The sequence below is a fragment of the Thalassophryne amazonica genome, chromosome 12 (assembly GCF_902500255.1).
Source record: "Thalassophryne amazonica chromosome 12, fThaAma1.1, whole genome shotgun sequence".
Classification (NCBI taxonomy): Eukaryota; Metazoa; Chordata; class Actinopteri; order Batrachoidiformes; family Batrachoididae; genus Thalassophryne; species Thalassophryne amazonica.
The window spans coordinates 98,562,033-98,575,678 of NC_047114.1; the positions used below are offsets into that span (position 1 = coordinate 98,562,033).

Below are 13,646 nucleotides of genomic sequence, written 5' to 3' on the forward strand. Positions count from 1 at the left end.
CTACAGTGTTTTTCCTGACGAGAGGTGGAGGTGGTGTTTCCACCATATGTGTTGCTGGGTGCAGACGCACCCACATCTGACTGTTTCTGTTCCTCGCCAGCAGTACCGGATCCGACAAGCGGAGGCAGTGGCCACCTGGGAGTTCGGGACTTGGCGGCTCCAGTATTCCCGGGGTTCGGTGGCGGAGGAAATCATGTGGTTCCGGTTCTGCTTGGACAGACGTCTCCTATCTTCGAGCCTGCCCACATGACACCGTTGTGATTCGGCTTATTGTCTGATATTGTAATTGGTTGTGTTTGTTGTGCGTGTTTAACAACAGTAAAGTGTTGATATTTGACTTCCTCCATTGTCCGTTCATTTGCGCCCCCTGTTGTGGGTCCGTGTTCCTACACTTTCCCAACAGGACTGCTTTTTTGCATTTACGCAATATCTCTAAAATCAGAAAGGTCTTGTCTCAGAGTGATGCTGAAAAACTAATTCATGCATTTATTTCCTCTAGGCTGGACTATTGTAATTCATTATTATCAGGTTGTCCTAAAAGTTCCCTAAAAAGCCTTCAGTTAATTCAAAATGCTGCAGCTAGAGTACTGATGGGGACTAGAAGGAGAGAGCATATCTCACCCATATTGGCCTCTCTTCATTGGCTTCCTGTTAATTCTAGAATAGAATTTAAAATTCTTCTTCTTACTTATAAGGTTTTGAATAATCAGGTCCCATCTTATCTTAGGGACCTCGTAGTACCATATCACCCCAATAGAGCGCTTTGCTCTCAGACTGCAGGCTTACTTGTAGTTCCTAGGGTTTGTAAGAGTAGAATGGGAGGCAGAGCCTTCAGCTTTCAGGCTCCTCTCCGTGGAACCAGCTCCCAATTCAGATCAGGGAGACAGACACCCTCTCTACTTTTAAGATTAGGCTTAAAACTTTCCTTTTTGCTAAAGCTTATAGTTAGGGCTGGATCAGGTGACCCTGAACCATCCCTTAGTTATGCTGCTATAGACGTAGACTGCTGGGGGTTCCCATGATGCACTCTTTCTTTTTCTTTTTGCTCTGTATGCACCACTCTGCATTTAATCATTAGTGATCGATCTCTGCTCCCCTCCACAGCATGTCTTTTTCCTGGTTCTCTCCCTCAGCCCCAACCAGTCCCAGCAGAAGACTGCCCCTCCCTGAGCCTGGTTCTGCTGGAGGTTTCTTCCTGTTAAAAGGGAGTTTTTCCTTCCCACTGTAGCCAAGTGCTTGCTCACAGGGGGTCGTTTTGACCGTTGGGGTTTTACATAATTATTGTATGGCCTTGCCTTACAATATAAAGCGCCTTGGGGCAACTGTTTGTTGTGATTTGGCGCTATATAAAAAAAATTGATTGATTGATTGAAGGTAGATCTCGAGGACCAAACTTGGGCATCCCTGAATTATATCATCTTCGTGGACCAACATGTCCCATAACTGGAAACATTCAGAGACATCTCAGAAACATTACGGATTGTGCAGATTAATGCATTTTATGAAATTTCTCTCTCTAATTAAAAGTAATATTATAGATGTTTAATTGGGGTAGTAAAGTGTAGTTTTAAGAACGATTCAGCAATTTTTGTTTTGTTTCAAACCACAAGGGAACAAATCTGCCAACTACTGTCAGGGAACAGATATGACATGTCATCTTCATCAATGTTGACCATAACTGATTAAAATAAATAAAGAATGTGAGAGATGTGAAAATCAGAGAGAAAAATAATAACACAAATGTAACCACATTGAAGTGGGCGTCACATCAGCATTAGCAGGTTAAATTCAAAACCACCATCTCTCTGAAAGTGACAATCACCTTAATCACACCGCAGGTCAGTGTCCCTGTCCACAGAAGTCAAGCCTTTACACCATTTCATACCCGTCCCGTAGGTGAACAACAGGCCAGGGTTCCTCAGACACAACACGTACCACCACTACCCACTTCTCGGATGGCGTGCCATCACTGAGATCTAACATTCATACTCAGTGTGAAAGGAAAAACTGCTGCTTGCAATACTTTTAGATGTTGAACAGAGGGTCATTTCAAATAAAACTAATCAGGAAAAGTAACATTAACATGAAAATACATTTCCTTCAACTCCAACAGTGCCCAGTCTCACGGTCACTCAGGAGGAGCAGTGGGCCACCGTGCATTGAGGAGCAGGTGCCGGAACCATCAGTGTGCTCTCTGAGCACTGCAGTGCACAAAATCCTCAAATAATGTAGCATCAACAATGTTACCATTTCAAATTCCTGTCTGTCAAAGGTGTCCTTTATAGGTTTTGGATACCAATGAGGCTGCACATCTGTTTCTAACGCAATATAATTACTAAGAGGTGTAATTATTAAAGCTGATTAATGTGAACATCACAGAACCACCAGCTTAATAACTCGTGCATCGTAGGTGACACTAAAAACAATGAGAAAATTGCAGAGAAAAGCAGAGGAACATAAGTAGACATCTTTTTTTATTCAAGAGGAACAATAGCAACATAATCATGAGAATGAAAAAGTAGAGAATGAAGTCAAAGTTTACTTTGTGTAAAAGTTTTAGAGTTGACTGGACAAGACTGGACTACACTGGTCAAACAGACATGAACTCTGTCAGACTACTATCAGAGTGAACGCCACGGAGAGACGACCCCACATTACTGGCTGAGCATGAGACCGGGATCGCCAAGGTCTTTTTCACATTTATACATTGATTTCATCTACACAAGACAATAAAATCTGCCAATGATCAGGCAACAATAGCTGACAGACAGGTCTTCAGCAGATGATGGATAGGATCAATGAAAGTGTGGAAAGGCATGGCGTAAAAATAAACAGCAAAAAGATAAACGTGATTAAGAAAGGTTAGAACCCCACTGATATGTGTATGTATTGCATTAAAGGGAGAAACCCTGGAACAAGTCAACCAGTTCCAGTAATTGGGAAGCAGAATAACAGACGAGGAAAAATGAGAGATGGGAATTCAAACCCAGATAGGTCCAGTATGGCAAAACTGGCTTTCAGCAAACTCTGGCTACTTTCCACCAAAGCGCTCAATCTGCAACTAAATACAAAAATCCTGAAAACAATGGTGTGAAGCTTTCTTCTGCATGGCTCAGAAGCCTGGACCCTGAGATCAGCAGGTGTCAAAAGGCTTGCAAGTTCTGAAATGTTGCTGTGGTGAGGGATGGAAATGCACTGAGCACCAATGAGGTATAAAGAACAAGGGAGGGAATGACGTTAATCAAGACAGGCAACAGTAGTGGATACGACACAGCCTCAGGTACAATGGGTTACCAAAAGAAGCTACTGAGGGAGGAATGGAAAGAAAAATGCAGAGGAACAAATAATAGCCATCCATCTGTTTTCTATACTCGCTTACTCCAATTAAGGGTCACAGGGAGAAAATAATAATAATGAATCAATCAATCAATCAACTTTTTTCTTATATAGCGCCAAATCACAACAAACAGCTGCCCCAAGGTGCTCCACACTGCAAGGCAAGGCCACACAACAACCACGAAAAACCCCAACGGCCAAAACGACCCCCCACGAGCAAGCACCCGGCCCACAGCGGGAAGGAAAAACCCCCCCCCAACAGGAAGAAACCTCCAGCAGAACCAGGCTCAGGGAGGGGCAGTCCTCCGCTGAGACTGGCCGGGGCCGAGGGAAAGAACCAGGAAAAAGAGATCGATCACTAATGATTAAATGCAGAGTGATGCATACGGAGCAAAAAGAGAAAGAAACAGTGCATCATGGGAACCCCCCCACAGTCTACGTCTAAAGCAACATAACCAAGGGATGGTCCAGGGTCACCCGATCCAGCCCTAACTATAAGCCTTAGCGAAAAGGAAAGTTTTAAGCCTAATCTTAAAAGTAGAGAGGGTATCTGTCTCCCTGATCTGAATTGGGAGCTGGTTCCACAGGAGAGGAGCCTGAAAGCTGAAGGCTCTGCCTCCCATTCTACTCTTACAAACCCTAGGAACTACAAGTAAGCCCGCAGTCTGAGCCCGCATATTACCCCTAATGGGGTAATATGGTACTACGAGGTCCCTAAGATAAGATGGGACCTGATTATTCAAAACCTTATAAGTAAGAAGAAGAATTTTAAATTCTATTCTAGCATTAACAGGAAGCCAATGAAGGGAGGCCAACACGGGTGAGATATGCTCTCTCCTGCTAGTCCCCGTCAGTACTCTAGCTGCAGCATTCTGAACCAACTGAAGGCTTTTTAGGGAACTTTTAGGACAACCTGATAATAATGAATTACAATAGTCCAGCCTAGAGGAAATAAATGCCATGAATTAGTTTTTCAGCATCACTCTGAGACAAGACCTTTCTGATTTTAGAGATATTGCGTAAATGCAAAAGGCAGTCCTACATATTTGTTTAATATGCGCTTTGAATGACATATCCTGATCAAAAATAACTCCAAGATTTCTCACAGTATTACTAGAGATCAGGGAAATGCCATCCAGAGTAACGATCTGGTTAGACACCATGCTTCTAAGATTTGTGGGGCCAAGTACAATAACTTCAGTTTTATCTGAGTTTAAAAGCAGGAAATTAGAGGTCATCCATGTCTTTATGTCTGTAAGGACAATCCTGCAGTTTAGCTAATTGGTGTGTATCCTCTGGCTTCATGGATAGATAAAGCTGGGTATCATCTGCGTAACAATGAAAATTTAAGCAATACCGTCTAATAATACTGCCCAAGGGAAGCATGTATAAAGTGAATAAAATTGGTCCTAGCACAGAACCTTGTGGAACTCCATAATTAACTTTAGTCTGTGAAGAAGATTCCCCATTTACATGAACAAACTGTAATCTATTAGACAAATATGATTCAAACCACCGCAGCGCAGTGCCTTTAATACCTATGACATGCTCTAATCTCTGTAATAAAATTTTATGGTCAACAGTATCAAAAGCAGCACTGAGGTCCAACAGAACAAGCACAGAGATAAGTCCACTGTCCGAAGCCATAAGAAGATCATTTGTAACCTTCACTAATGCTGTTTCTGTACTATGATGAATTCTAAAACCTGACTGAAACTCTTCAAATAGACCATTCCTCTGCAGGTGATCAGTTAGCTGTTTACAACTACCCTCTCAAGAATCTTTGAGAGAAAAGGAAGGTTGGAGATTGGCCTATAATTAGCTAAGATAGCTGGGTCAAGTGATGGCTTTTTAAGTAATGGTTTAATTACTGCCACCTTAAAGGCCTGTGGTACATAACCAACTAACAAAGATAGATTGATCATATTTAAGATTGAAGCATTAATAATGGTAGGACTTCCTGAGCAGCCTGGCAGGAATGGGGTCTAATAGGACATGTTGATGGTTTGGATGAAGTAACTAATGAAAATAACTCAGACAGAACAATCGGAGAGAAAGAGTCTAACCAAATACCGGCATCACTGAAAGCAGCCAAAGATAACGATACATCTTTGGGATGGTTATGAGTAATTTTTTCTCTAATAGTCAAAATTTTGTTAGCAAAGAAAGTCATGAAGTCATTACTAGTTAAGTTAATGGAATACTCAGCTCAATAGAGCTCTGACTCTTTGTCAGCCTGGCTACAGTGCTGAAAAGAAACCTGGGGTTGTTCTTATTTTCTTCAATTAGTGAAGAACATTAAACGGAAAGAATTATACCAAAGACTGAAAGGGATCAGGATAGACAAGATTGTAGTGATTACCAGATACAAAAGCTGCTGTGTGCCATTACTCCAAAGAGAATTATTGAGGTGATAACGTATATGGACGAGGCTGCATGCTGTGACGAGAGCAATGCTTTCAATTTGCAGTTTCCCTGTTCTACCTCAAGACTCTGAGCATAAACACTAAGAGCTGTGCGCAAATTATATACATTCTAAAGTATTAGTTGGTACCTTCCACGCTTTGTTTAGAAATGTTATTAAGCACTATTTACATACAGAGTGGATAAATGAGGGTTCTGGATTATCAGAGGTGAGGCAATAACAAATGTTAATGAAATCTCACCCCCGGTTATTGGCCACCTGCTGTAGGTTTAGCGCCAGGTTGTTTCACTCCTGTTTTTTCCCCCACTTGGATTTCTTTCTAATAGAATGCAATGGGCCCCAAAACCCAGGATCTATAGTTGCACCCTAAGCCTTGTTGATATTATATCTGAGGGCTCTCTTCAAGATGGTGACTGTTCCCTTAATTGCTGACAGATACTCACAGATCTTACGGTGTCGGGGATGTATAATGTCCATCTGCCACGAGAGTCTGGCAGGCTGATATTAGATGGTTTACACTCTCAACAGCTGTGTGACAGAATCAGCACTGATCATTTTAGTAGAGAAGCCTGAATCTTCGACTGGACTGGGTTGCTTGACGTGAGGACGTTTCGCTTCAAATCGCAGAAGCTTCAAAGAGCAGATATTGGTCAGTGTGAGTGGGTTTTCTGTAAACCCCTGTCTGGAGCTGCCTGTTCTCTCCAATCTCTTCTCTCCAATCGTAACAGATTGGCCACAATTGTGGCCAATCTGTACATGGAGCGAGTGCAGAAGACAGCCTTGACGTCTTTCATGGGCATCTCTCTGTTGTATGGCTGGGGGGCCTGGCTGCCTTTTTGTTTCTGTCTTTTGTTTTTCCTTCCAGGTGGCTTGCATTTGGGACTGAGTGGCTGTGTTGCTGAGGTTATCAGGACCTCACCCTGATCACCTGCGGCTCGTCAGGACTCACAGCTGTGGTGCATCTATATGGATTGGAACATGGTGGCATTTAAGACTGGAGTATACAGTGTGCATTTGCCAGAGACTCGACCTTGTGACCAGACGGGTGAGATTGTCGTCTCGGGAGCCATCTCATCATCAGTGGATGCAGAGAACGTCCAGGGTTTGATGCACGGTCTGTGAAAGAGGAGGGGGTGAGGTCTCATGCTCGTCAGCACACTTCCTGAGGTACGTTAGATTTTGTGACTAACGTTTATACAGTCAGTAAATGTGGTGTCCCTCACACCTTATTATATTGAGCTGTACGTTAGTCATGTATCGGCTTCCACTGCAGTGGAGTTTTGTGAACTGGATGTTCCATGCCTGCAGGTTGGGAAGCTGATTAGTAATTAAGCCAGGAAGTGTTTGCTGTTATGTACACCTTTGAGTGGTCTCTCTGTGTGTAGAGTGTGGACTCACATAATGGTTCCTTCTTTCACAGACTTGGTTTGTTGCGGCCACCTGGGGGGTGTCGGCGGGGTCCTTGGGTCCGAACGGCTTCTGGCTCCGGACCGTTAGCGCTGCTGGGAGCGCACCGCATCACCACCACGCCAGACCGCACACTCTTTTGTTGTTTTGTATCACATCACTGTTATGTATTAAATTCAGTTAGCCTTTGTACCGTGCACTGCTTATTTCATACTGGGTCCTTCAAACGCTGGTCGGTTCTCCGAGCTGCGTCCGACACATAACACTCTCCCAGTCACTGGTTCAGATATGTCGATGACACATGGGTTAAAATCAAGCAACAGGAGGTCGAGGACTTTACAGAACACATCAACTCGGTGGATTCCAATATCAAGTTCACACGTGAGGATGCCAGAAACAACCATTTAGTGTTATTGGACTGTGATTTTACGATTGGAGAGAACAGGCAGCTCCAGACAGAGGTTTACAGAAAACCCACTCACACTGACCAATATCTGCTCTTTGGCTCAAACCACCCCCTTGAACACAAGCTCGGGGTGATCAGGACTCTTCAACACAGAGCCCTACAGGTGCCCACAACTGCAGAGGGAAGGGCTAAAGAACAACAACTTGTTCGGAAAGCCCTCACAGTATGTGGGTACCCACGATGGTCCCTGAACAAAGTGCAGAAGTCCCAGAAAACAATGAGACCAGATAGACAGGAGACGGAGGCAAGAAGAAGAGTGTCTCTCCCTTATTTAGCAGGAGTAGGGGAAAAACTACAGAGAATCTTCAGACAGCACAAAATCCCAGTTTACTTTAAACCGGTTAACACCTTGAGACAGAAATTAGTTCACCCTAAGGACATGATCCCTAGTTACAAACAGAGCAATGTAGTGTATTCTATCAGATGTCAGGAAAACTGTAATGAACACTACATAGGTGAGACTAAGCAACCTTTACACAAAAGGCTATACCAGCACCGCAGAGAGGGCACCAGTGGACCTCAGTCTGCAGTTCATCTCCACCTGAAAGACACTAACCACACGTTTGAGGACAAGGAAGTTAAAATGTTAGCCAGAGAGAAGAAACGGTTTGAGAGAGGTGTCAAGGAAGCATTCTTTGTAAAACAGTTGAAACCCAGCCTTAACCGGGGAGGGGGTCTCAGACACGCTTTGTCCCGTTTACAATGGGGTACTCAGGTCAAAGCAGTTTCAGTCTTTTGTTCATGGTAATGAGTCATTCATGTCATCAGGAGAGTTGTCAAGGGAGCCATCAGGAGAGTCTTCCGTCGCATCATTAGGAGGGACAGCTGCCCTGTCATTAGGAAGGTGCTAACTAGAGCACAATAGGTGCTAATTAGAGCTATTGTTTAGTCACTAGCCTGTAGCAGTCGGCTTCTTGGTATGAGGGGTCTGGTTAGGTTAAAAACTCCAGCTTTTGTTGGCTTCTGTTTTATTCTTCTCTACAAGAGTCAAGACGGAAGTCAGACTACAGAGCAAGAATTTTAGCTGAGGAAGCTTCTGCAATTTGAAGCGAAACGTCCTCAACGTCAAGCAACCCAGTCCAGTCGAAGATTCAAGCTTCTCTACTATGGAAACCACCTGGACAACTGAGAGCCTACACAGAAACACTGATCATTTTGTGAAATTCCTGCCATTTTATTAAACCATTGTTAGAAGTCCCTGATCTTGTGTGCCAACTACAATTCTTTCTACATCAAAATCAAGTTCTCCATTTTTAAGCCACTGTATTGATCCATCTTTATCTATGTATTCCTTTCGAGTTGTTCTTAGAATTGGTCAGCCCTTTTCTGTTGTTACATCTGTCCCATTCTGAGTTTTTGTTCTCTTTTGCTGTATTTTCCCCTGGTCTATCTTGCTAGTTTTGTTGCAGGTGACAGATTGTTGCCTTCTCTTGCTTCTAAGAGTTCTGCTCCAAAGTTTTCTGCCAGTTGATAACTGCGGCCTGTTGGAATAAGGGAGCATTGTGATGTTGTGCTACCTTTTTCATGACTACTTCTTCAGAACTCTAAGTACTAGCCAATACCTATTATAGATGCTCTGTAGCTCTGGTTGATTTCAGTGAGACCTCCACCACCTTCTCTACAAGGGGGATTTATTCTGTCCATGTACTGATTTCTGTATGCAACTTTGTGAGCATCTTCCTGGTTTTAATATTTAACTTATTATGCTCACCCTGTGGCCAGTCTACTATGCCAAACCCATAGGTCCCCACTTGCACTGCAAACTGGTTTATGGCTGTGAGCTTGTTCTTTGGTGTTAATTTTGACTTGATCTTTTTAAGTGGTTTAGGAAACAAACTGAATTTATTAGACACCCATGCATAACAGAAATTCACTCGTATACAAACAACCAAACTCATAACAGAAAAGTCAAAGGCGAAAAGAAATGTAAGAAAATAAACAAAATACATGGTGCCTAAAGGCGTAGGCAGAAGCACCTACACCCATGTATTCTTTTGTTCTATTGTAGCATTTTCTTCTATTCCCAAGTATTTGTATGTGGAATCCTCAGCCAAATCTTCCATGTAGCTCTCCTCACCCAACGCTTATGTTTTCTGCTGCCTTCCTACCTTTTCTGATTGTTCATTTAGAACATTTATCCAGTTCAAATTCCATATCAATGACGTGGAGAACTTATGGATTGCTTTCACTAGCCAACTGATGTCATGTATGAGTTGTCATGTGTTTGATCAAATGGCTCTTTCGTCCAAATCTTTTACCACACTCCAAACAGACAAATGGTTTTTGTCCCGTATGACTTGTCATGTGTCTGTTGAGGTTGCTCTTTCGTCCAAACCTTGCATCACACTCAGAACACGCAAATAGCTTCTCTCCCGTATGACTTGTCATGTGTCTGATAAGATCCCCCTTGTGTCCAAATCTTGTACCACACTCAGAACAGCGAAATGGTTTCTGTCCCGTATGAATTTTCATGTGTTTGAGCAGATTGCCCTTTCGTCCAAATCTTGTGTCACATTCTGAACAATGAAACGGTTTCTCTCCTGTATGAATTCTTGTGTGTTTGACCAAATCACCCTTCTCTCCAAATCTTTTACCACACTCCGAACAGCCAAACGGTTTGGCACCAATATGAATTCTCCTGTGTGTAATCAAATTGCCCTTTTGTCCAAATCTTTTACCACACTCAGGACAGCAATATGGTTTCTGTCCTGTATGAGTTCTCATGTGTTTAACCAGATTGCCTTTTCGTCCAAATCGTTTACCACACTCAGAACAGCCGAATGGTTTCTCTCCTGTATGAATTCTCCTGTGTGTGATCAGATGACCCTTTTGTCCAAACCTTTTACCACATTCAGAACAACTGAATGGTTTCTGTCCGGTATGCGTTCTCATGTGTTTGATCAGATTGCCCTTTCTTCCAAATTTTTTACCACATCCAGAGCAGCCAAATGGTTTCTCTCCTGTATGAATTCTCCTGTGTGTAATCAAATGGTCCTTTTGCCCAAAATTTTTACCACACTCAGAACAACCAAATAGTTTTCTGTCCTGTATGGATTTTCATGTGTTTGTGCAGATTGCTCTTTTGTCCAAATCTTTTCCCACACTCAGGACAGTGAAATGGTTTTTCACTTGCTTGCCTGCCTGTGTGTAGTTCTCTGATCTGTTTCCAATCATGGCTGTCGTCAGTCTCAGTTTCAGAACCGTCTGAACTCCTACCACAATCTGGTTGTAATCGACTAGCCAGATCTGAGTTGCTGGCTGGCTGTGGTCCTCCATCATCCTCTCCATCACCTTGTGCTCTCAGTGTTTTATGTACAGGTGAGCTAGTGGCTACATGCTCCGCCTCTTTGCTCTCGTCACTTTGGCTTTCATGAACCTGTGATGATTGTGGTTTTTCATCAGATTTTTCACTCTTCACAGGGACAGCAGTGAAAGAGAATTTTGTGATATCAGCCTGCTGTCCCTGGTGACTGATCCAGAGTTCCTCTTGTTCCTCTTTAATGTCCTCTTGATCAACACTCATATTACAGTCTTGTTCCTCTTTAATCAGCAACAACTGCTTCATGTCTGTAAAAAAGTAAAATAAAATACATCAGTTAAACTGTTAACATTTAGAACACTTAAAAATAGAAAAGTCAAGCTGCAGAGTGGTGAGTGTGAAACGACTACAGTAAGTTACTGCACTGATCAAACTGATCAAAGAATTTTTACAAAATTTAAAATTTTTTTATAAAATCTTTGTCATCCTATTGTCTAAATATTCACAATACTACTGGTAGAATCAATCAAAGTTTATTTTTATATTTATATAGCCTTTCCACAGGCCAGAGGGTGACCAAAGTGCTTCATGTCAGATAAAAAAAAAAGAGAGAATAAAAAAAAAAAAAAAAAAAAAAACTAAAAACAGACATCAACAAAAATTTACATCCAAAATGTTTGCAAATAAGAATGAAATAAAATGTCATAGTGCTGCTGGTTATGCAGAAGCCATTCTAAAAAGGAAGGTTTTTAATTTAGATTTAAAAGACCCAGGTCAGTGGTGGTATCTCGACCTCAGAACCTCTAGTGCACACGGGCTAGAAGATATCAAAACTCTGCTTTGGTCCTGATGTGTCAGCAGATCAGCGAAGTATGGTGGAGCCAAACCACTCAGAGCAGGGGTGGCCAAGTTCGGTCCTCGAGAGCCACCTTCCTGACACTTAGTTGTCTCCCTGCTCCAACACACCTGAATCCAATGAAAGGCTCATTAAAAGTCTGCTAACAAGTCCTTCATTGGATTCAGGTGTGTTGGAGCAGGGAGACAACTAAGAGTGTCAGGAAGGTGGCTCTCGAGGACCGAATTTGGCCACCCCTGACTCAGAGCTTTAAAAACAAACATCAGAATTTTAAAATCAATTCTAGCCCAAACTGGAAGCCAATGCAGAGCGTGGAGGACTGAGATGATGTGGTCGTGTCTACATGTTTGTTAACAGATGCGCTGCAGCATTTTGAACCAGCTGGAAACGACTGAGGGAAGACTGGAAGACTCCAACATAGAGCCCATTGCAATAGTCCAGCTGAGAAGTAATAAAAGCAGTAATAAAGCATGAATGGCTTTATCCAGATCTACATGATTTAAAAAAGGCTTCACCCTCATTAAAAGCCATAGTTCATAGAAGCTTGATTTGACCACAGAGTCAATTTGCTTGTCAAAGTTAAAACCACTATCAAATATCACCCCAATATTTCTGACAGTGAGTTGAACTGACTCAGCGTCCATTATCTGTGAGTATTAGAAGATCTGATCAGAATAATATCCGAGTTACAACGGGTTCGAGGGCATATGCAACCCAAGACAACGTTAATGAACAAACCTGCTCTGTGTAAGAGAACTTGAGGAGTAAAAACAGCACGCAGGACTTGCAGTCCTTTGTTCTCTTCTTTTAATCGACAGATGATTCTTCATACTCTGCAATCACTCCTTCAAAACAACTCAATATTTCTTCATCAGATGTTAGCTGTAGTTTCACATCTCCCTCAGCTGCTGGACTTTAGACATGTTTGTAGAAAACCTTTAAAGAACACACACAAAATTTAAATTACTGTTGAAATTTATGATAACGATATAGAAAATGGAGAGAAAAAAATTCAGACATTTTCAAAAAATCATTAGGGCTTCTGTCGTGTGCACTAGAACATGATATTATAAATACTATTAATGGAAACACCCCAGTTCTTTCACGTCCCTCTTAAGATTGTGGCACATGCACCTTGTTGCTTCATCTCTGTGGGAAATCCATGAAGAGCAACTCCAGTTTTTGGCACACTGTGCAGCAAAACACAACACAGTGATTCACCAATCTCCAAATACGAGGTCTGTCAATAAAGTAACGGTCATGTCTATCTCGGCTTTCAATGCTTACCAGTCCAGTAAGTATCAGTGAAATTGTGGAGAGCTGGGCTTGTCCAAACTTGTCCTCTGACACGCCGAAACGGAGGTGTTCCTTGTCCTCGCTTCCAAAGCGAATCGGTCTTTACGCGCCAAGCCTCCGCGCGGCCTTGTCCATGACAAAAATCTCTTGTTAAAAGTGAAATCTGCCGAAAAATGGCTGATGGTCCAGCTCTTGTGATAACCAGAGAAAGAGCACACGATGGTCTTGTATCCACAGAGCCATCAGCTAGAAATGATCCAGGTGGTTTGTGCGCGTCGTCGCAGCTCGGAGCGCGGCGCGCCGAGCGTCCTTAAAGGGGTTCCTTAAAGCTGTAGTAACAGACCTTATTCTCTGTGAAGCCCGTAAAATTTTCACCGAAAGCCAGATCAATTTTTCGAATTGGTTTTCCAGGTGCCAGTCTCTAACAGCTTCTGAAAAATTCTGATGGAAAAAAAAGTCCTTTTCATTCCGCCATTTCCAGACAATGAAAATCTGACGAGGGGGCGGGACCACTCCTTCCCAAGGCGTGCTCACAGGCGAAATATGACGTCACCGACAGGCGTGGAAAAACTCACGCATGTGCACGAGGGAGTTCAAGCAT

At 42.7% G+C, this 13,646-nt stretch overlaps 1 pseudogene; it reads right to left on the reverse strand.

Moving 5' to 3' along the window:
- Window positions 1-9,629: 9,629 nt before the first annotated feature.
- Window positions 9,630-12,636, reverse strand: LOC117522187 (annotated as a pseudogene).
- Window positions 12,637-13,646: the final 1,010 nt, after the last annotated feature.